The sequence below is a fragment of the Vespa crabro genome, chromosome 14 (assembly GCF_910589235.1).
Source record: "Vespa crabro chromosome 14, iyVesCrab1.2, whole genome shotgun sequence".
Taxonomy (NCBI): Eukaryota; Metazoa; Arthropoda; class Insecta; order Hymenoptera; family Vespidae; genus Vespa; species Vespa crabro.
The window spans coordinates 5,560,248-5,584,111 of record NC_060968.1 but is presented as its reverse complement, the minus strand read 5'-3'; the positions used below and the strand labels follow the sequence as shown (position 1 = coordinate 5,584,111).

Below are 23,864 nucleotides of genomic sequence, written 5' to 3'. Positions count from 1 at the left end.
GGAAGAGACGAGAGATTATTCATCGGATAGGACACTATTCTTTTTTCATCGATCGGGACGAAACATCAAAGATAAACTGGAAAGCGGAATTTCATTAAATTTTGCCATCACGTATATCACGGTTCGTACTTTATTAATCCCAAACGGCTCTGTATTGAGACAGAAACAATGGCCGGTTCCGCTTACAAAAATCGACAAGATGTGAACAACTGCAACGAATTTAATGGGTTACGGTAGATAATAGAATCGTAGCGAATATTATATTACGGGATGCATTGAGTACCTAATACCAGAATTTAATAAAAATTTAATAAAAATTTAATAAAAATCGAATAAAAATGTAATAAAATTAATATAGAGAAATCTTTCAAAATCTAATAATTAATGACTTTTTATAAATTCATATTTATGAGAAAATTCGATTTCATCCAACAGCACGAAAAAAAAAAAAAACTTATGTATTTATAAGAGGATCTATTTTAGTATCTTACAAGTTGTAAGATATTAAAAAGGACGACGATTATCTATATATTTACATGCATCTGTATATTTAATTGTAACAAATTTTAGATGACAGATTTCTAATCCCCATGCAGTCCATCCAGTGACCTTTCCAGTTCCATACATTAAATTTATCCTTTCTCCGTTCACTCTCCGTTTCTCGCTCCCGTAGAAACTCAAACGCCGTCTGTCTCTCCCCCTCTAATTATCCTTTATCTATATCTCGGTCCATTTAGTTTGCAACGACGTTATCTCGGTAGCTCTCGGACGGGATAGAGGTACCTCCTCCTATCTTATTACTCAAAGTGTTGGCCGGGGAATGAAGGAGGTTGTAACGGTAGTTTCCTTTCGCGGCGTGCGTCTACCTATTCTCTCTTGTTTCTGTCTCTCTCTCTCTCTCTCTCTCTCTCTCTCTCTCTCTCTCTCGCTGTCTCTCTCTTTCTCTCTCTCTTCCTCTCTTTCTTCGCAATGGGCACTGACGTTGAGGGATTAAACCATTGCCAATCCGACTCTAATTACGAGTAACGGATTAGTACGCGTGCACCCGGAAAGTGCCGAGCAAACGAGGAAACTTTCGCGGACAAGCTACGTACGGATTCGCTCTCGCTCTTGTTCCTACTTTCACCCCAACCAAATTTAACGCTTCTTTTCGATCGGCACGACCTACCAACAAGCGACAGCTTAAAGAATAAATTACGACGAGACAAAAACATCTGCAGCAACTTAATTACTTTGAAGTAAAAGCAATTGGCGGAAAGGAATATGCGAATAAGACAAAGCGTTTGTTCCGCACCCAATTCTATTTTGTTACTCGGAAGAAATATACGCGGACGTGAATCAAAAAGTTTGTACGCTTCTTCTAAGCATTCTTGAACTCTTAGTATATCTTGCTTCAAAAAATAGAAGAGAATTACTGGTGATTGCTAGCGCTCGAGAAGAGAATAGGATGGTTACTACGCCATTGTCTGGATATGTCAGCATTCAAGCTCTCTTCCCCTTCCTATTCTACAACACTCTACCCTTTTACTACGTCTCTCTCTCTCTCTCTCTCTCTCTCTCTCTCTCTCTCTCTCTCCATTTCAGCTCATATCCCTTAGCGTATCTCGCGAGTACGACGACAACACTACGACACCATCTTTGGCCAGGCATTTTTGACTAATGGTCCGTGAGCGAAACTGTTTGCCGCCATTATCGTAAGCCCTAGATACTAGCTAGCGAGCAATTTCAGGAGACTTCCAGTGTCCCTGCGTTCTTACGCGTCTTCCGCCTCATCTCTTAAAGGTATCGCTCGAATGTCCAGCAGCTATTGGATCGTTCTACCACATCGAAGATAAGGATCCTTGAACGACCGATCCCGAACGTCGTTCGACCCTTAAAATCTCGACCTCCAAGAGAATTGGGCCCGAAGTACCGCGTGCACCACGTCCCGACGTGTTCATGATACTTTCTTACGTCCTTTCGGCAGTAGAAGCAGGCGTCGAAGGAAAAAGATGAAGGTTTGTAAAAGGTAGAACGAGATAAAAGACTTCATCAAACTTTATCAACAAAATACGCGAGCAAAACGAAATACTTCAAAAATAATAGGTTTACTTTATACACGAATTTTTTTTTTTTTTTTCGTACAACGTGGGACTTCTAAAATCTGAATTTGAGAAATTAAGTCATGATAATGGGCACACTTGAACGATTAACATTATCAAACAAACGATTGACATTATCAAAAGTAGCGCTCTTACCGCAGAAGCTTCTATTCTTTTAATAAAAGTTATACTACCTGAATGTTATACTACTGAAATGTTCTTAAAACGTAAAACGTTTGCAAACTTTTTTTTTGGACTTGTTCTTATCTCTGTTTGTCTATGTTACTTAAACAAAAATCTGCATGCCGAATATCAGAGTATTTTAACAGAGTAAAAAAAAAAAAAAGCAAAAAAATAATAATACAGTCATTAGAGAAAGGATTCTTTTTAGAAGAAATATACCTATAACATGCACATTTAAACTGACGAAAGAATTTGGCATTTACTTACTTTCCACCAGAGTTCATCGTTAGTTAAAATATCCATCATTTTTTTTTTTTTTTACTTGCATAAATGTAGATCCGAAATACTAAAAGCTTCGTACAGGTCGTTACCCGAAATAGTTTCAGGAGTTTGACCGATGAGAAGATTTATCTAACATTTTCGTTGCCATAGATGACGCGTTGTTCATTATTCTCGTGAAGTTACATGTCCATTAAAAAGATTAATATGATGGATACGTTTATACGAGTGGTGTACACTGAGCGCTACAAGTTTTCAAAAAGCAATCGATCACTTATAAATTTACGTAGCGTGCATCAGCGTGAAAAATATTATGGAAGATGCGTTGCGACAAACATCTTACGACTGTTACTGATTATCTTAACTATTATTCAACGTTATATAAATATTCGTGGATTTACAAAAAATCAATATCTTGAAATATGAGTTACCATAACAGCAAAGGAGTTGATGTCCAAAATGTTTTTCAAAATAGGACCTTCTGTCGCAGATACGTCAGATGATTTTCCAAGTAATACAGAAGTCGCTTCGAAGGGTGAACTTGTGATCTTGGATCTCGAGTTACCCCTCGTCTTTTCATCTTGCCATCTCCCGTGGGATGATTTCACGGACTGCCGCGTAGGTCTAATCTGGTAGAATTTAAGAAAAGCAATTTTCTTACTACCGACGATAGAAGCCGATATCGATTGGAGTCGATGTTCGATTTTCAAAGTGTGTACGCCACACGGATTAAACGAGAAAAAGTATCGCTAACTAGCTTTTCATAACTTTAAATTAAAAATTATATATGGGATTGTAGAAATGAGTATCTACATAATTATAAAAAATGACAAATTATTTTATAAAATAGGATAAATAATAAACTCTGAAGAATTTGAATTTGTCTCCCTGATATTCTTTGTACATACTTACGTATATACGTTATACCCTACTAAAATTTCTGTACTTTCCTGGAGAGCGTACTGGAAGCCGTCGTTATCGATTTTATCGTACTGTTGGGTATTTCTCGACAGGTACTGAACCTTCATCCCTTCTTCACCGCTCTACTTCAGCATCTGCTTTCCTTTTCAACACGGGGCTATCCCCTAAGCTGCATTGTTGTTTCGAAAAAGCAACGAGATATTTGTTCTCCACATTTATCCTCTTCCTATTATTTACATTGAATTTTTAACAAACATTTCTCGCGTAATGTTTACTTTTTCGTAAAAATAGAATTTTGACCGATGCTTATGATGGCAAGTAAAATTCATTTACATACATTAAGATTTATTTATGATTATCTAGAAGGATTATACTTCAATTATATTGATCGTGTATTTTTTACACATCAAGTAACTTTAATTCATAATGTGTAAATAATTGTTAATCATTTTAAGCGAAACATAGGTAAATATTCCGACGTGGTATCTATCTTAGCCAGAAAGCACACTGATCCTCTATAATGCCTTATTTCACTATCTTGAAAGTTTTCTTTCGAAGTGGAAAAAAAGAAGTGTTATCTTCTCTCCTTTTCTTTATCTCTCTCTCTCTCTCTCTCTCTCTCTCTCTCCCTCCTAACTAGCACGCATCAAAAACTTCTTCCCCTAGATGATAGAGTTCCAAGCGAAAGAAATTAGATTTTTTTCTTTTTAAGAGCCAACATTCTCGCAGATCGAACTGCACCTTAATGAACTCAAAGTGTAACTTCGTGCTTTTCGCAGCAACGGAAGTTGCAACAGAAAAGAGAGGAATCGGCAGCAACCCATCTGTGTTACTCACACCTACCTACTCTCTCTTTCTCTCTCTCTCTCTCTCTCTCTCTCTCTCTCTCTCTCTCTTCCTCTTCCTCAAACCCTCTTCTTTATGTCGGGATTGGTTTTAAAGGTTGGAATAAAGTTCTCTCTGTCTTCGAAGATGGTCTTGTAGACTTGCCGTTGAACATACTGGCCGAATCTGGAAAAATGGAATGTGAACATGAGTGGTTGCACGTTTGAGAAACAAAAGTATATCCAATGCTCGTTCTTTAGTGAACTCATGTTCACGTTGTTTCGTATAGCATTACTTATTCGATGCCTTCTTCAGCCTCCTAGATTGACCTAACTTTCTGGCCTACTTCCGTTACTATGCCTGTAGATATTCCAGAACATCTCGTAGACTTCGCGAAGATAACATAGTCTCTTCCTCTTAACTTGGTGATCCTTTCCTGTCGGATAAGACCTTATCTATACGGAATACCTTCTCTATGTATAACATGCACTGTGCGTGAACTTGTTGTCTCCATTCAAACGTATTATTTTCTTAGAAACATCAAGTTCTATATTATTTTCAAATGCAGATTCTTCAAATAGTTTTCATTTATTCCAATTTGCCTTTCGTTTTAAGATATTCTTCATGTATCTTTTGTAAAAAATATCCCGTGGGTGAGCGCATGTACGAAGAGAGACAGTTTCATTAACTGAAATATAATTATTACAATTTCCGACTCTACGTATTAGTCAATCCAATAAATTATTAACTGATAACATGCCGATACTTGTTCTTCGATTAAACGATCAATTGAAACGTGAAACGTATGCAATCAAATAGATAGATATGCATGTAGCTAACAAATTAACTCAATAAATCTGTAGAACGCAAAAGAAAATGTATCAGCGGATGAAGAATTAGTCGTATGCTTTCTTCATTATCCGGAAAAGAGAAGTAGTTCTTTTCTACATTTTCTGGTTAGATGGTCTTTTGCCCGTAGGTCATCGAGCCAGATAATGAAACATGCAAATGGAAATGAGGAGGTGCTATGTCAAATAATATTATGAATGTCCACAGAAAAGAGAGCGAGCGAACAGTCAAGCCGTCGTACCAGTACCTATTTTCCGCTTCGCTTTTAGCATCATCCTTCGACCGAAGTGATGTTTTTGCCATCGCTGAATTTTCACCACCCAACCACTTTTTCCTCCTCACTTCCTCCCCCTCTCTCTCTCTCTCTCCTCTCTCTCTCTCTTCTTCTCTCGTCAGCATCAAAACTTTTCGCAAAACCTTCTATAAAAACATTCGACGAGTGAACATACACCGAAGCACGAATAAAATGATTTTTAATGTTTTCTATGCCGTTCCTAAAGATCGAGCACTATCCCACGGAATCATTTTAATTTTCAAAGTGAACATGTTTTAAAACGAATTACATTCCATTGAAACAATGTACGACAAAGGATGCAGTGCGGTTTCACTGTTTTTCCGAAGTCTCGAAAATTTAGTTGAAATCAAACAAGGTCGCATTGATTCGTACGATTTTAAAAGATGAGAGTGTACTCTCATAAGTTCAAAAGCAGAACGGGCGGGGGTTACAGAAATATTTTCAGTATTCAAGGGTGCTTTTCGTATATTCGACATCACCTTGTTCGGTGAAACAAGTTTGTTGTTTGATCAGTAACATTATTTCGCGAATACCTGAAAGTTCTCTCTCTCTCTCTCCCTCTCTTTCTATATATATATATATATATACATATATATATATATTATTGAACTATATACACCACATGTTATTAGTATATCTATCATATCAGATATACATACTTGTGTATCATGGAAAAAGCGGGATACGACATTCTCCGATATATACCTTGTCCAACGATCCACGGCAGAATGCGTCCAAAAGCATTCTCCGTAAACTATTTTGCAAAGAGTCATACATTGGGAATTCAATATTTCCCTACAGACGTCACGGCCGGTATCGCCATGGTTACGGCTTCAGTCATGCGGATTGCTTTCTTCTTTCTTTATATCCTCATTGTTTGATGTCGTTTCTCTTAGCGGGTTTCTCATTCAACCTTCCAATGTGATACCAGTTTCATTGGGTATCGCCTTACAAATGTTCTCTCCACCCATCCAACGCCACGGTACCCACCTCTTTTGTCCGCATATTATATCAAATCTATCAATTTATATACGTATGTCTAATGATCTTCCAGAAAGTCTTCCTACAAGTCGAACGGAGAAATCAGATACTCAGTAATAAATATTATACTATATTCCTTGTGTCATCACTGTTAGACGTCTACGGTGTTAAACATAGAAATTGACGAAAACATATGATACGTAATAGAAGTGAGGAAGAAGATAAGTCTAGAAGAAAAAAGATAGAGGAGGAATAGATGTAAGGATAGATTCGCGTAACTCGGTTTAAAAAGTGAACGAGCACGTTTCCAAAGGAATGAACTCGACTCACCCGCATACCGAATTTTAACTCTTTTCCGAAACTAGTTCTGACTGCGAACGGTACCATAACTCGAGCGCTTGTGGAACATGAAAGCTGAGTGGAAAGAGGGATGAGCAAGAAGAAGAAGAAGAAGAAGAGGAAATAAGGAAGCGGGAGTGGAGAAGAGGGGAACGTTGAATCGTCGAGAAACCAAACTTTAACAACACAGTATAGATGTACACGTGCATGAGGCGGCGTGAAAGAAGAGATCCTCTTTCCGCCTTTCCTTCAATTTCACTGTCTCCGTGCTTTCTCTCTCTCTCTCTCTCTCTCTCTCTCTCTCCCCCTCTCCCTCTATTTCTCTTACCCTTTTCTTCTGCCATCAGTTCCGCTTTTCCTTTACTACGTACCAATATACGAGCGCATAGACGAAGCGAAGTCTGATACCAGTGGTAAATCAGTTCGTCTTACCTGCTTTGGAAGTCAGACCGATTCGAGCGGCATTGTTCGGCAAACAGTAATTCATTAAATTCTATGACTCTATGAGACGTGAATGCATCCGCCTTGCTAACTTTGAGGACATCCTTTCCCTGCTTTCTCTTCCTTCAATACCGTACTATCTGCAATACGGTTCTGCTCGTTCGTCTTTCCCACCCCCAACTTACTCCCTTCCTCAGTTACCGTCATCATCTTTCTTCAGTCCCTTTCTCTCTCTCTCTCTCTCTCTCTCTCTCTCTCTCTCTTGTTCACCCTTCATACCATCGCCATTCGTCGTCGTCTCGACGCTCCAACATGACATTACTACTACCAAGCGAGAACTTTGACGAGTAACTTGAAGTATTCCACTAGCAGTGCAGCATCGCAATCATGACCCGCTTTCACGCAAATTACTCCGCCACGTTCGGAAACACCGAGTTTCTACGGGGAGGCGAAAGACAACAGACTCTTGTCCTTGAAACTCCTTGTCGTCGAATTGTAATCGACGCGGAAAATCCATTTATTGGGGCGTCTAATAATTTCTAATTTGAAGAAATGGTGTTAATGGCGGTCCAATGCTGTTACATGACGACTTACGAGTACGTACGACTTAAGTATAATTAATTAAAAAGTAGATAAGATAAAAGATTTTTCACATGTTCTACATTAAATTTTTAAAGTTATATCGTGTTATTTCAAATTTTAGATTCAATGCGTTACACGCCATCGTGAAAATCTACGAGGACGGTTATAATAGATAAGTTGTTCCGTATCAATTATTATTCTACAATGCAAATTAGTATTATCATTATTGTAATGAGCTGTTGCATAAAATTATAATGAAATCTAATTTTAGTTAAATAAGTGATTCCAGTGGAAGAGAATTGAACATATTAAATTAAATTGAGTTAGTGTTATTTATCGTTACATAATAAATGGCGTTGCAAAAATAAGTTAAAAGTTTTGGAACTTTTGAGTAATAAAAAAAATCAGTCTGTCTTGTACAAGGCGTCGTTTCGTTAAAAAGTCATTCTAATTCACGTTCTTCGATATTAAACACTGCTATTATTTTCATTTCTTAATTGATATTTACGTAATTTAGTTTATCTCATTTTTTGTTGCCGTCATTGCTCTTTGATTATTAACCCAACTAAGGCAGACTACATCGACAATGACGAGAGAAGAAGTAACAGTCAAAGTTGAAAATGGAACACGATATAAATAATACATATTGCTTGCGGCAAGATCACTTGTCTAGAGAGAGGAATTTGAGGTCTCCGAGATGTAAGCGAGAAGAAGAGAAAAAAGACGGAAAGGGAGACACACAAACGTAATACGAAGCAGAAAGAGAAGCGAAACTTAAGAGAAAAGGTACGACAATGAAAAGAAAACAACGTAAGAAAGAAGAAAGGCAAAAGATGGAATGGGCTATGAAAAGAGTGAGAGGAATATCGGGAGAGAAGGGGAATGGAAGTCCTTGCTCGTGGAATAAGTATTCATCGTCTTACCAGGTAATTGGATTGCGCGCGCTTCCTTTACCACCTGATGAGGATTTATTATTTAAATCAAATGTTTTGAGGAAGCTTCTTATATTCGAACAGGTCGCCGTCGATAGCAAGCGCTTCCACCATTACAAATCTTTTCTCTTTCTTTCTCTCTCTCTCTCTCTCTTTCTCTCGTTCTGGCTTTCTTTTTCGCTATTTGATATTCCACCGATAGTCAGGAATTAAAAGTATATTGAATGAAAGTATCGTAGAATTAAAATAGAGCTACTCTTTTGCAGCGCAATTTTTGACAAATTCACGGAAGAGAATTTCGCAGATCGAAAGGTTAAATTCCGGACGTTTATAAATTTTACAGGTGGCTTTTGAAAAACTTTGACGCGAGAAGCAACGATTTTGGCGTAAAAAATTCCCCAACGATTAGCGGGGCTCGTGTTTTTCCTGGAAAACATCGGCGCCCAAGCGATTCCGAAACTGTGGAAAAATCACAAAAGCCGATAAAAGTAGTATTTTTGTACAATACTGCACGGAAAATGAAGCGTACGCTCGGCATTATTCGTGCGCGCACCTGACTGATACGCTTGTCATGTTTAGAGCCTGTAAATTTTACAACTCGCTTTGTCAGGACCACTGCAAGCAGTAACCGTTCGTGCGTGTATTTTTTAACGTAGAATCCAATGATGCTCGATTTTTTAATACCCTGTAGCTTTCGATATCAATCGTTTCGATTATAGAATCATAGACTGCGTTTTCATACTCAAAAATTATATAGCCATTTTATAGTTTGAAAATGTCTTATGCTATAATGAATTACAATATGTGTAAGTATATTCTAGCGGAATATATTTAGACACAAATGTCATAGATTGTTGAATGGCCATGTGACCCCTACGTTTTTGTTCTATGTTTTATTCCTTATAACTTTATATATCAGTCAGTCGAAGTCGCAGTCGCAGTCGAATCGTGGCAGAGAAAAGATCGTGCGGGATAAAAATCTAATAGTTTACCCTTCTTTTTTTCCATTTAATATAATTACTTTTTTATATGAAACAACATGAAAGCATATCGATTCTGTTTCAAATATAATCAAAAGATTTACACTGTAACATTATCAACAAACATCATTAGCGAATGAACAAGTTTCCGTACTATGTTACGAATGCTTGAAATAACTACAAAGGACAAAGTCAAGAATGTACTAATTGAAGGGCTAAGATCACGAAGCTGACGGTGAAGTCGACTTCATCTCTCTCTCTCTCTCTCTCTCTCTCTCTCTCTCTGTATATATATATATATATTTATATTATCTATCTAACTCGATGTTACGCATTGAACGTGTACGGGAATTTTCGTAAAATAGAAATTAAATTTATGGTTAATGATAACTCCATAATAAAACCATTATTCCGCGGCGCATTGCGTACGGTCATCACTTGGAAAGGGAGCTATTGAAAGAGGAAGAGAACTGGAGTGGAAGGCAAAAAGAGAGGGAGAGATATAAATTCGGAGAGGGAAAGGACAAGAGACAGGACAAACCAGGGAATGCGTTATCGTCTGCAGCCAGCTGACAAATCGAAGGTAATAGGGCCGAGCGAAATCCTGAGTGATAGAACGAATGGGAACACCTGCATTTAGTAGGTACCTGGTTACATCCATATATATATATATCTCGTTAATCGTCTAAAAATGAAATTGGAAACTTGAATATTTTCCTTAGACAATATTTTAGTTCACGGTAATAAAAATGCTATTAATTGTAAATATATCATAATTTATGCAAGCCAAACATGATTGAAAGTAAAAAATATAAAACGCGTTCTATACATTTTTGTAGATAGAAAAAAGAAAGGAAACCGTTCTTCTCCGAGGTGAATCTTCTAACACCTATTTTTACCGAAATCCGATAAAGTAAAGTTAATCAAGGAAATAAGCCTAAGAGAAGGAGAGCAGGCAAGCAAAAGGATGGAAGTAGAAGGTCGAGCTTAAGGAGGCGCCCAAAGTAAGAATCACGAGCGCATGCAAGCCAGAAGAAAGGTGGGTAGAAGTAGTATCCACCCCTGAGTAGTGGTGGTAGTTGAACTCGGTGGCAGGACAACGCGAATAACTGTTGCCTGTAGGAGCGCGACGACGCGGCATCACGCCAGAAAGCCGTACTCGGGCACGACCCACGACCCCCCGCATTTTCCAAGCTGTGTTCTGGCATAGGCCGCGGTAGTAGGCCGACGCAGCCCATCGCCAATGAGTGCATGTCTGGGGCGGAGCATGCCTGACATGAGAGAGAAAGAGAGAGAAAGAGAGAGAGAGAGATGGGGGGGGGGCAGGGGGGAAGGAGAGACAGAAAGAGAGTAGATGCCAAGTAAGTACCTACAAACGACGAGAGTGACTTCGCCAAGTGCGGTTGCGATTTCGACCTACTCTCCGTGACTACTTCGTCATCTTCCACAAATTTTTCCTCTACAACGAACACATTTTTCTTTTGTTCTGCCTAGCCTTTTTGGTTCGATCTTCATAACTTTCAGAAAGTCATTTAGCGATTTACTTTGTTTAAAAAAGTTGATCTGTCGTCGTCAATTGTTTTGCTTACGCCATTACATCTTATTTTTAAATACATTCATTCATAAGGGAACAATCCTGCATAGTTTTTAACACGATAGTTTTTCTCATGTATTTGCACCATATATAACTGAGAGTTAGAGAACTAATCAAATAAACACTTAGGGAAGCAATTATCAATGAGCAGAAAAATACATTCGTGCCTATGACTGAACTGAATTATAGTTGAAGATTACGAAGAATAGTAGGAAGATGAGTAGTGAAGTGGGAGGCGAGAGACGACGGACATAAACGTGACCTAGTTACACTATTGACCTGTTGACGATGGTTGGTAATAGACGAAGGATTGAAAGTGGTGGCCGAGGGATAAAGAGAAAGTAGGTGCTGAGAGGAATGGTGGTAAAAGAGAAAGAAGGTATGAGAGAGATCGAGAGAGATGGCGACCGATAGTGGTAATGCTTGGAGCGGGATGCACTTGACGCATCAGAGTACAAAGTGAGAATGAGAGAGAGAGAGAGAGAGAGAGAGAGAGAGAGAGAGAGAGAGAGAGAGACTGCCGCATGCAGTCCCAGCGCGCGCAGCCTATCGTCCTACCATGCGCGCGCGCGCACATACATACGCCATGGCGTAGGACAACCTCTCTGACTAAATCGAAAATTCATCTATACTTTATGTCATCTTTCCCTTGAAACCAATTACTCTATTCAACAAACATACTTACACATTGATATGCTATCTTTCTTCTCACTTTAATAATTGTAATTGATTATTAAAAATTTCAATTGTTAATAATTTTATCTGTCGATTGACACACTTTAATTTGAAAAAGCAAATATGTTATTCCGATCAAGTATAGATTTTAAATCGATGGACTATTCGTCAAACATTACATCTCAATTAGATAAGTCACTTCCTTAATTCTCCAGAAATGTGGTAAAACAAAGAGAAAAAAGGAATAAAATGAAAAAGAAATATAAAGTGAGAAATTCCAGTGGGCGGCAGAGAGGGGGATAAAACGACAGGGTAGTCACATCGAGAGGATGGAAAGGAGGCGAGATGGTGGCGAATCGTCAGAGATATATGATGGAGGAGAAAATATTGAAAGAGTGACGAGGAAGAAGAAGACGAGTGAAAGAGTAGGTAGAAGAAAAAGAGGAAGTGAAGAAGAGGATGGCAGGACTTCTCAATGGAGTAAGGGATAAAAAGCAAATACGTTTCACTCACTCGCGTTTTCCGTTAGCAAATTCAATCTCGTCGGGACTCCCTTTAACATTGTGCTCGTAATAGGGAGGATGAAGAAGGGCCAAAGGAGAGGTTGAAGAGCGAGGAGTGAAACACGAGAAAGAGAAAAAGAAAGAGAGAGAGAGAGAGAGAGAGAGAGAGAAAGAGAGAGAGAGAAAGGAAAAGTGTGCAAGGGGGCAGGTGTCGCCCGTATAACGACTTTATCACACCCTTGGAACCCACCCCTACCGTTATCCCGCATTTTCTCTCTCTCCCTCTCCCTCTTTCTCTCTCTTTCTTCCAATTTTTTCTCTTCCTTTTCTTTCTCGCTTTCTCAACCTTCTTCACTTTCTTAACTCGGCACACCACTCACACTTCAGCGTCGACTATTATCGACTTTGACCGAGCTCAGAGTCGGTTCACCTTTAAGCTAGCCAACTGTAGTCAGTCAGAGTTAGAGAGTGGATAATGCGATATCTACTCTTTAGCGGAAGATATCAATAAAATTGGATAGTTCAAAGCATCCTCCGAAAGTCTCAAATTTTTTGAACCTCTATTCAATATGTGCTTCTATTTTCCTAATATATTCTGAAGCAAAAATATGAAATTTCTTTATGTTCTTCTTCACGATTAATCGTCAGAAATCGACGAAATAGAATTTACACGATAATTAACGCGACCTCTTTTACTTAAAAAAGATAATTTTATCGGTACAAACTTTCGATTGCATTGTCTAATTACAACAAGAAAGTAGAGACAGTCTCATTAAAAGTACGGGACCAAAGTCTTTGTAATTTAAAAAAGAATCTTACTTCGACGCGCCCAATTAATAAAAATCTGTCAAGTCAGGGCTGGTCAAGATCCATGTAAAAAAATAAAAAAATAAGAATGTAAGAGGAAATATAGATAGAAAGAGAAAGAGAGAGGGAAAAGAGGGAGGGAGGGAAAAAAGAAAAAATAAAGCGAGGCAAAGACTAAGGGAAAAATAAGTGCAAAAAAGAAAGAGAGCAAAGGAAAAAGTCTTCAGTCGGACGGACCACCAGGCTCGTTAAAACTTGCCTTATTAACATTTTTCATACGCGGATGCCTCCCGGAATGTTGAGAAGTTTATTTAAGTGGGCAGACGAAGGTTGCGCCAACTTAAGCCTTGGATTCAGAGCCAAGTTATGAAAGTTCGTGTATACTGGCGATTTTACGGATAATGAAATTATATCTATTACTAAATTAAACTTAACGATCCTTACCATTGTAAAATTTATCGATTTTTCTACAGGATAATTTAGTTTAATCAACTTTTGATCTTGACAATAAAAAAAAAAAAAAAAATTCAAATATCGACTTTTAAGTTTTTTTTAAGGCTAGCATTGAAACGCAACTAGAATGGTTTATGGCCAGAGGATGGAATTTCGAAATCAAGCATTAGTGCGAGTCTTCGGTGTATTAAGCGGACCTAACTTGAGCGTGTTAAACAAGTACGTCCATTAATCAGGCGAAACTCACAAGTAACTTGACCTATGCGACACTGATGCCATAGGACGGGTTTCCGTCGGAGGCTGGAACAGCGTCTCCTTCGCTATCGTCTGCCTTCCCTTTCTCTTCTTACCCAGTATCACCTCATAGAGGGTCCATTTGTTATGCCCAGGTGACACTCAATTATGTTCCGCAAAAGGGTTGCAAGACTCTCGAGAAAGACAGCAGCTAACTAGCCCAGAAACTTTCTCCGAACAACATAGTCACACACTTACTAAGAGTTGTATTACCAAGAAAGAAAGTGCATCAAATTGCGACGAGATCTGGGAGAGAAAGGGATTTACTTCATCATTATATTAAAATATATTGCTGTTAAAATTACTATCAGAATATGAAACTAAAATTATTGTTTTACAGTTTTATAGTATAAGATTTTTAATGATCAAAAATTCAGAAGATTCCATCGACGAAAATTTTGCGATCCAAGAGATACGTCGAGGAGTACGATTGAAAATCGAAAAATTAAACTTGAGATAAGCACCGGAGTTTTATACTTCACCGAAAATGTATCTTTACACGGTATAAAATTCTGATTAATATACAATATTTATGTGTGCAAAGCATCACGACTGGATATCATTTTAGAATCGTCTTCAATTAATACCTAAAATAAAATCAACAGTTTCTAAGAAAAAAAGAGAATCAATCACTGATGAACGACGAGCGCTGAAAGAAGGACGGGTGGTAGAGAGGAGAAATAGTGTATGTGAGAGTGTGCGAAAGAGAGTGAGAGAAAGAGATAGAGTGAGAGAGAGATAGAGTGAGAGAGAGAGAGAGAGAGAGAGAGAGAGAGAGAGAGAGAGAGAGAGAGAGAGAGAGAGAGAGTGGGATGAGAGAATTCGATGGAAAGAGGAACGTCGAGTGGTTCCCAGAACCAGTATTTGCTCGTTCGCGTTTAATATCGAAATCGTTGAATCATACGCGGATGTAACGAAATGCTCGAATTATTTGTGAGAGTGACGAAAACGTGGGATGAGTGGGCAGCGAACCATTTTCACTGAACTCACAGCGGTACCCACGGTTTATTCTCAATCATTACGCTTGTTGCCGTAGTCATATCTTTTACATGAATGATTACATACAATTAAACGTGTGATTAGTTACTTACTATTCAGTAGACATTCTGTGTCGGAATATATCCTTTTTATTTTCTTCTTTAATGTTCCGATTCACTTATTTACGTTATTACGAAGGTAAAATTTATTATCAACCAATAATCAATCATCGAACTTACGATCCGAAAATAATCTCAACAACATTAAGTGATATTCGCATAGAGAAAAAAAATCCATGCTTCTTTCTTCCCCGTTAAAGATTCTTATACACAACCTGAACACATAAGAAAATATGTAAAAGATGTTTTTAATAATGATCCCGACTCCTCGTACGCGCTGTTTTCGATCCCAGCGATATAGGTATAACGAGTTCAAATGCTATCGTGATTTGTTTCGCAAATTTGATAAATGTATACGAACGCAAAGAGATGTAGAACCGGATATAAATACATAAACGAGAATGTTTCGGTGAGTAGTAGAGGGACTGGAAGAGGTATAGAGGGGTAGTATTACGGGGAAAATATCCCGCTAACGGTTTGACGAGAGCCACGGGGTACACAGGACGCGGTGGTAGAAGGGGAGAGTTGCGCAGGATGGATGTAATTAAAGTGGTGACACGCTAGCCGTGGGGTATGTCTACCCCAATCCAAATCCTGCGAAACCCCCGAATCCCTGTCCCTCAAGATAATTCGGACACCGTGTAATCGATACGTCCTCCAGGCTGATGTACAGGCAATTTCAAAACGGATAATTCTCGGTCCATTATTTGGTACTCCCATCGTATCTCCACTATATATAAAATCTTCCCTCATATTTTCCCCTTGAATGAAGAAATGCTCCTATAAGATACTTCTTTTCTTGTCATTTGTTAACGCTTTTTGGATAAGTAAGTAAAAGCGACAATTGTGTTACACAATGGTCTACGAAAAAAATCGAATGTAATATCGTTGACATTAACTTCGTCAGTATTTTGACAGCTAAGGCTAACAAGTGACGAGTTTTGAGAATCCAATGTCAAATTCTATATCATATGCTTACAGTCAAATGCTATATCACAGCTTGGACTAACGCGTCCCATTCTCCATAGATTCAGTTCTAAAGTCTACTTGTATGTCTCAAAGGTCAGTCCACAATAAGCGGTAGGAAACTCGCAAATACTACGGATGGCTAACTAATACAATGACAGTTTCAGATTACGGTATTACAAGTTTCGTGGGTGGGTGGAAAGTACTGCCTCAAAGTTGAATCTCATAGGTCATCTTACCGCAAAAGCCATATCTACCAACCTTTGGTCGGTTGCATACAAACTTCGAGAGGGCATCATTCGATGTACACTTGATCACAATGGACATAATAAGACTCTGTTAATCGAAAATACAAATATATTCTGGCATAGATAGTTCATTAATAGAAAATTCATTTTTGTACATATATTATATGTAAGTTTTAAAATATTGAATATTATCCATTGTTTTTTTACGACAAATTCTGAAGAGTTTCATCAGAAACATTATATATTTAATGATCTCTTTCAACTCTCACCGTCTCAAAATCTTCCTTAACATCATATGTCATCGTTTATGTCAATTGCCGAAACCAATTTTACAATGTATTTTACGTATCGTTTTCCTCCTTAGATAGAGAAACGCTAAACCCATAAAATAAATTGCCTCAACTTTATGATTAATGAACAATCATAGTGATTGTATACTTTGAAATTATTGGGGCGCAAACTTTCCCTGAAATTTGCTTGAAATACCGTTTTCAAATTAGAACATCCACGTAATTTTATCGTCTCGCGTCATAAACGACAGCTTCACCCATATGTAGAGATGGAGCGTATGGACAGCACTTCGCACCACAAGTGGACCTCTCTAAAATCCCACCCTTTACCGCAACATCAGCTTACTGTTTTTACTTTTCACGATGGGAACTACTTGTTTCTATCCCTTATGTAACAGCAGTATTTTGTATCTTTTTAACACATCGAAATCGTTTTTATTTTTTCTACCCATTATCCCAACTATACATGAATTCCAAATTGAAATCTATCGATTATGATCATTTACAACAGCAACATCTACTCCCTCGAGTACGAATCATAAAATTGCATTGCATTGGAGATGTATATAGAAAGGACGATATGAGGTGAGGAGAAAAGGTAGAATAATTTAAGCCTATCAACGAAATCAATCGATTACCGACGAACAGCACATGTTAAACCGCAAGGATTCTCCATGATTACTGTCGGGCCATCTGTTAAAACCGGTTACACCTATCATAATATGCTTTATGCAAATATTGATTCACTATATTACGCTCACGCGTACGAAGATCCCATAAATTGTAAACATCATGACAAGCGCACAACAATCACATAATAGTCTCTCGTTCAATTCCTTTTTCTGTTTCTATTACGAACTAACACGATGATAAACTAAACTTCCTCAAGAGAGGAACAAAAATTGGGGAGTGGGAAGTATAAAAGTATATAGTTTCAGTAGACTCTTCCCCTTCTGGCCGCTAAATTCGTTTCCTTGACTTATACGAATTAATTTCGAAGAGGAAACGATTTAGCAGCTATGATATCTTCCGACTACACTCCTGGGCTTCACGAATCCATCGAAGCTCCCTGGCGTACAGATTAATGACACTAATCTTTTAAGCTTCAACGCTAACTGCGCATCTCGCAATTTCTTTGATCGATGCTATATTTTTAAGGACAACGCGAAGCACGACTAACTTACAGAAGTAAAGACGACGTTCGCGAGATCCAGTTTAATATTGCACTCAGTAGAAGAAAGGTCAACGCTTTACCGCTGATCTAATATAATTGAAACGACATTGGTACATTCTATTAATGAAAGAAAATAGATCATGGTGTGGTATTTAACAATTGTTAAGAATATAAATTAATTCGTAGCCTTACTTTCATAAGTTTGTTTATTTATCAAAATCTAATGTACATTTTATTCTTAGATGTAAGCGCGATTTTACAAATTTATCTCATAAGATAATTTCCGAATTCCTTCTCTGAAAGATTTTGAATCAAGAAATTCAATAAATGGTTTTTTCAAACTCTTTTTCTGTTTTGAGATGAATATTGTTTAAATGATGTTGCAGTGACCGGAACAAATAGTAATCAGAAGGGGCTAAATCCGGAGAGTATACCGCGTGTGGGAAAAGTTTCCATCCAAGGGAATATATCAAATCTGTTGTGGCTTTGACTACATATGACCGTGCATTGTCCTGGAGCAATATCATCTGCCTAATTCCACTATACTGGTAAACAGTCTCTTTTGCTCGATTTAGTCACTTAGACGCATTAGTTGTTCTTGATATCGGTCAAAATTGTCAATTTCACCGAATTTAAGCAACACGTATAGTACTTCTCTCACGTTTCATCAGACGAAAAATATCTTTTTTCGTCATACCTTTTTTCGTTGGGTTAACCCAAGATTTTCTCTTTTTAGGATTGTCATATATCAATTATGCTTTCGTGTAAAATATCTTCCTTTTTGGAATTTTGAAAGCAAAAAAAAATGCTGTGTCACGTCGTTTTCTTTTCTTTTCCATACTGAGTAAGTTGGAATTCAACGGCTAGCATTCTGAATTTTATTCAATTTGTGCTAGTTATTAAAAATTGTTTAATGAATAATCCACATTGTTCATTAAACTGCTTTTGTGTCTGACAAGCATTTTTTTGCAGTAACTGATATAATCCCTTGTTTTCGATCTTCTTTGACGATCCAAAAAATTTTTATTACGATATTTTTGCTACGGCATCTTACTCGCACTCTTATCCACAGCATTTTTTGTCCAACGCACTACAAATCACTTCCATAGCTTCCGTAGAGTTTTTTTTTCAATTGAAAACACAACAGAACGCAGTACCTGATACACTGTTTATTGAATGACATCGTGCTGAATACTGTTTTGTTTGGTTATATAAACAGAGACATTCATTTATTTCGTGTTTCCGCGTTCTAATGGTTGGAGCAAAGTAATAGGAACGCGACGAGAAGCAAATTTAAACTCAAAATAAAGTTACAATTGGTTAATTGCGAGTGACACGTATTTATTTGTGCATCTAATAATAATTTTAATTATAATATAATATTTAAAAAAAACATAATTACTACCGTATATTGAAACATTACAAAGAAAAATATGATAATAAGTAAATTATCAATAAGTAACTTATTGATGGTACGGAATGCTGCACGAGTATCCATCTATACTCTTGTTCTTTCTGTGTGGTCTGACGAAAAATTCATTCAAACCTAACAGTCAACTACGTTGACTGTAATTAGCTGTCAACCGTCAGAAATCGCACAAATTTATGTTATGACCTAATACTATAGAGATATTGATGCGCTTACCTATATTAAATAAGACTATTTAAAAATATTTATCTGTACCTGAGAGTAGTCGCTATGGGATTTCTGCTAAATCACTTACCTGAAAAAAAAAACGAAAAAGAAAAAAAATATATTTTAATACGTTATAATATCCACAAAAGCTACAAATGATTAGTAATTATTTACAAATAATAAAACTGATTACAATAAAACTTAATGATTTTGCGTGGAAAGAACTGGTTAAGGGTAAGCCGATAGAGAAAGCAAAATCCATTCACAAAAAGCAAGCGATCAAGATAAAAATATAGAAATATAAGATTTAAAAAAGCGAAAGATAGATGCAAAAATGAGAGTTTAATCAAGCCTTGGCAGTTTATTAATGTTTTGATTAACGCGTGTCGCAAACGCAATCCTTTAGCGAAGTACCTCAACTGCGAACTCGACTAGAAAACGATCAAAGTTGTGCGATCTGCCTCATCACTTCATCGTGCCCCTTTCTTGGAGTATTCTTAATGAGTAAGACCAATGTTAAATTTTAATGAACTAATTACATCCCAAGTATCTAAAGTAGTTTCATGTGAAATTCTGATCATGACAGGTGGTTGGATCGCCAACGCATCCACTATTAGATCCGTCTCCGATAGTTTCTTTTCGAATATCGAAGAAACTATATTTGTTAGATATTTAAAAGTATATTACGTGTGCCTATGATTTATAAAAACATTCGTTCATTCCTTGACGGGACTATTGCCTATTTTTTAAAAAGAATTTATTTATAATTTATTAAAGTTATGTTTCAATTATATAACAATCGTTAGTAATTTGTCGTAAACCTTAAACCTTATTAATACGTAGTAGCATGAATTTTTAAACACTCGAACTATATATCGATTGAGTCTTTCTGAGGCCTATAGTGACCACGAGAATGGAATGTTGTAGCCGAAAATGTGCACACGTATCGGGAATAGGTGCAGGAGGCATGGAGCATACAAGCACCGCGTTTCATTTTACGCAACACGGCACGCTCATTGAATTTACGGTTCACCGTAGCAACTCATGCGCTTCTCATCTCCCTCCCTCCCTCCCTCCCTCTCCCTCTCTCTCGCTCTCTCTTCCTCCCTTTCTCTCTCTCGTAGTTTGCGAAGGGTGAGGGTTAATTATAATTCCACGTCGATAATGAGGATAAGCGGCTTACAGCGAGTACACGGTGAGTTCGACAGGATCAGACACACATGCAGGAGAGCTTTAATCGTCTTTGGAGGACCAAGGACGAGAAGTATTACCGATAATTACAAATTTTCGTAATGCTAGCAGTCTCTAGCATGAAAGTATGTATGTACACAGCTTCTCTAAATACTCATAAAAGTTCTCCTTCGTGCAAATGAATGTGAAAATCGAGAGCACTTATTTTCGTGGATTTAAATCGATTTTAATACGTATCGCATATAGATGGTCGAAAGCAAGTTCCAAATTATTCAGGATGCAGCTATTTAATATATTAATTTAATGCATCAACTCGTAGGTTGATTTCGTTGTTTAAATCTTTGCAGAAAATCAAATGATAATGCACACTCTAAATAATATAAATAATTTCAATTGACAAGAAATAGCTCAATGTTGCTTTTCGTCTTATTTCTTCTTTCAAAATTCGTCCCGACCGACAGGATGTCTCTACTGTCGTAGTTTTTATCTTACTCTCTAATTAACGGCACCGTACATGGCGTTTTATGGTGTATGCTCGGCTCATTGTTCTCTGTATAAGAGTAGACGGCGAAGAAATTAGAGGGTAGAAGTGTAGTAAAGCGGGCGAGACGAAGAGGAGGTTAGAAGAAGGTGTAGAAGAGGCTAAGTTCGCAAACTAGAGTAACAAGAGAGGGTAGATAAGAACTTAAGGAGGTAGAAGAAAGCGCTCGTGCCGAAGATAGAGGGGGAAGGGGAAGGGGTAGGGGTAGGGGAGAATAGCGAGGAATAAGCGAGGTAGTGGAAGGAAGAAGACCGAACCAACCAGAAATTTATATGCGGTTATTAATTACTTCTTGAAAATAATTACAATCCGCTACCAATGGCTTCCACTACCAACTATTTATGACAGTGCACATTATGTATTTAGAGCATCTTCCGACACGAAAAGTATTAATGCATACGACTTAATCTTTGTCCCATTTTGCAGGAGCGACAGACTCCTTCGTGAACTCTTCTGCCCCTCGTCGAAGAAACCAACGAGCTACGACGAAAGGGACTTCTTCGGTGAGCGGCTATCGCTTTAATTCGCCGTTTGAACGATTTCAAGCGTAGCGTCGCAAATGGCGAGCAATTTGCCAGAACTAATGGTAATGACGATCGCGTCTTTGACAATTTTTTCTTCCTCTTTTAGCACTCTTGCTCTCCTTGTTTCCTTTTCTCTTTTTGCCTTTTTCCAGCGTCTCCGAAGTGCTTTGATCGAATTCACTAGCCTCTCTGGTGCCGATAGGGCAGGCACTGGGCATCCATTAAAGAAGTTTAAGCTATTCAAGCGAATGACGATGAAATTGCGCGGGTATCCACTCTGTCGTTCAGGCAGCGTTTAATGGTTAATGGAGTTCCAAATCAAATTATTGGTAATGAGTAAAGTTGCCGAGGGCGCCGCAGAGCGCGCACGCTAGTGAAGCGAATACCGCCTGTAAATTATATAAAGTGCGGGGCACTTGCAACGTGTCTTTCGCGAAATTTGTCCCGCAAGTATGCCAGCTGTTCGGAACTTTGACGCAACTCAACCGAGGAGAATACCTCCTTTCGGGAAGAAGTCGTTCGGACTCGATTTGACTTTCGTCCTCCTCCATCTCTTTTATTCCTTTCATTCAAAGAGTATTACAAGTCGAATCAATCATATTTTACAGTCATGAATATTGAGAATAAATTGATGATCGATTGCTATAAAAGCGTCTATTCAACGATCAATGTACATGGATGGATAGTGTAGATTGGCTTTCATAATAAAAACAAAACAGAATAAGTTACTCCAAAAGATTAAGTATATTTACTTTTTTCTTTTTTCTTTTTAATGTCGTCGTTTCTGCGACTATAAAGTTTTATTCGGAGCTTACATCTCACTTTCTCAAAATAAATCGTTGTAAGGATTTTCCAGGCTGTTGACCAAGTACCATAAGAGAAAAAGAAAGATAGGTAGAGAGAAGTGGTTGCGTAATTTCGTGCGTGTTTGTGAGATTTCCAGGACACTGGTGTACGACACAGCAGATTCGCTACCAGGAATTGGCAATTAACGTTGTCACCGGCGTATAATCGTATCTCGAGAAGCGCGTAATTTATCGACTCAAACTCCTAATTGGCTGCGTTGTACGTCACGTCGTTAGGGGGGTTGCGCACAACTAATTCCTCCGGTCTAACTTCGACGCGACGCACTCGAGAGCTACCTACGTACGTACCCGAACTGGTAGCTTCAACCATGGTGCGAACGTATACCCCTTAGAGAGGCTAATCCTTCCCACCCACCTCTTGCCTCCTATTTCTCCTCAACCGGTATATAAACGGCTCGAGAGAGCACAAACTTCCTGTATTGTCATTTCCAGGCTAGTTGGTGACTCATTTCGTTAAAACCTATAATCATTGCCTTACAGAGAAAAATAATGAGGCAGCTTTCTTTATTTTTTTACGAGATATTTATGAAGGGAATCAATTTTTCAAGAGTACAAGCTATTAAAGACGAAAACTACACTTGGTGCTCGTCAAATCGGACGTAGATTCGTGTGAAGACACGTGGCACTGGTACGGCGCGTAACCACTCTCGTAAAGCAATCGCTTCATGTCTCTTTCATGAGGCAACGCCGTAATAGGTTCGACGTGAGACAAAAGTGGAAAAGAACGGCACGTTTACATCGACGTTGTTTACCCCCACCGTTAGCTCTCTCTATTCTCTTTCCTTCCTTCCGACTCACTTCTTTCTGTACGTTCCAAGACGAAGAGGAACGATGCTTGTCGTAGCTGTGGAATAAAGTTCCACCGTTGTTTCTTCCGGGTGAGTACGCCGCGTCGTTAGAAAGACGTCCAACTGTCTGGAAGAAGACAACGACGAAGACGAAGACGACTGGAAGGAGGAGAAAGAAGCGGAAATAGGAGAGAAGAGCGATGACGAAAGAGAAAGACGAAGAAAAAGAAAAGAAGAGAAGGAGGAGGACGATGGTATGCAGTATTCGCGCTTGATGTCGTGGGGATCGTGCTTACGAGTCTTCAACCACGTTTTGATCAGCCCAAAGAAGAAAGCAGGACAACGAGAGTCGAAAGCATGGCGAGGTGAGGTAAGGTGAATCGAGGTGAAGCTGTGGAGCGAATCGCCATGGCAACGGCTTCGCCACGGATTCCATTTACCTATCGCTATGGAAACGTGGGAGGGGGGAGCAGGGAGGGGGCGCGTTTAGAGCCATAGAACGAGCGACCGAGCGAGCGAGCGAGCGAGC

General features: G+C 38.4%; 1 protein-coding gene and 2 long non-coding RNA genes across 5 annotated transcripts in view; 2 read left to right on the top strand and 1 right to left on the bottom strand.

Annotated features, from left to right (window-relative positions):
• The window catches only part of LOC124429223 (CUGBP Elav-like family member 4), a 462,839-nt gene that overhangs the window by 253,341 nt on the left and 185,634 nt on the right, over positions 1 to 23,864 (bottom strand). The gene's annotated exons all lie outside the window — the stretch shown is intronic.
• Positions 453 to 14,643, top strand: LOC124429230. The gene is made up of 2 exons (XR_006943400.1): positions 453 to 7,790; positions 7,898 to 14,643. It is a non-coding gene; the product is annotated as an uncharacterized LOC124429230 (long non-coding RNA).
• LOC124429228 lies at positions 14,761 to 23,810 on the top strand. Its single transcript, XR_006943398.1, has 3 exons — positions 14,761 to 16,173; positions 16,239 to 18,337; positions 21,584 to 23,810. It is a non-coding gene; the product is annotated as an uncharacterized LOC124429228 (long non-coding RNA).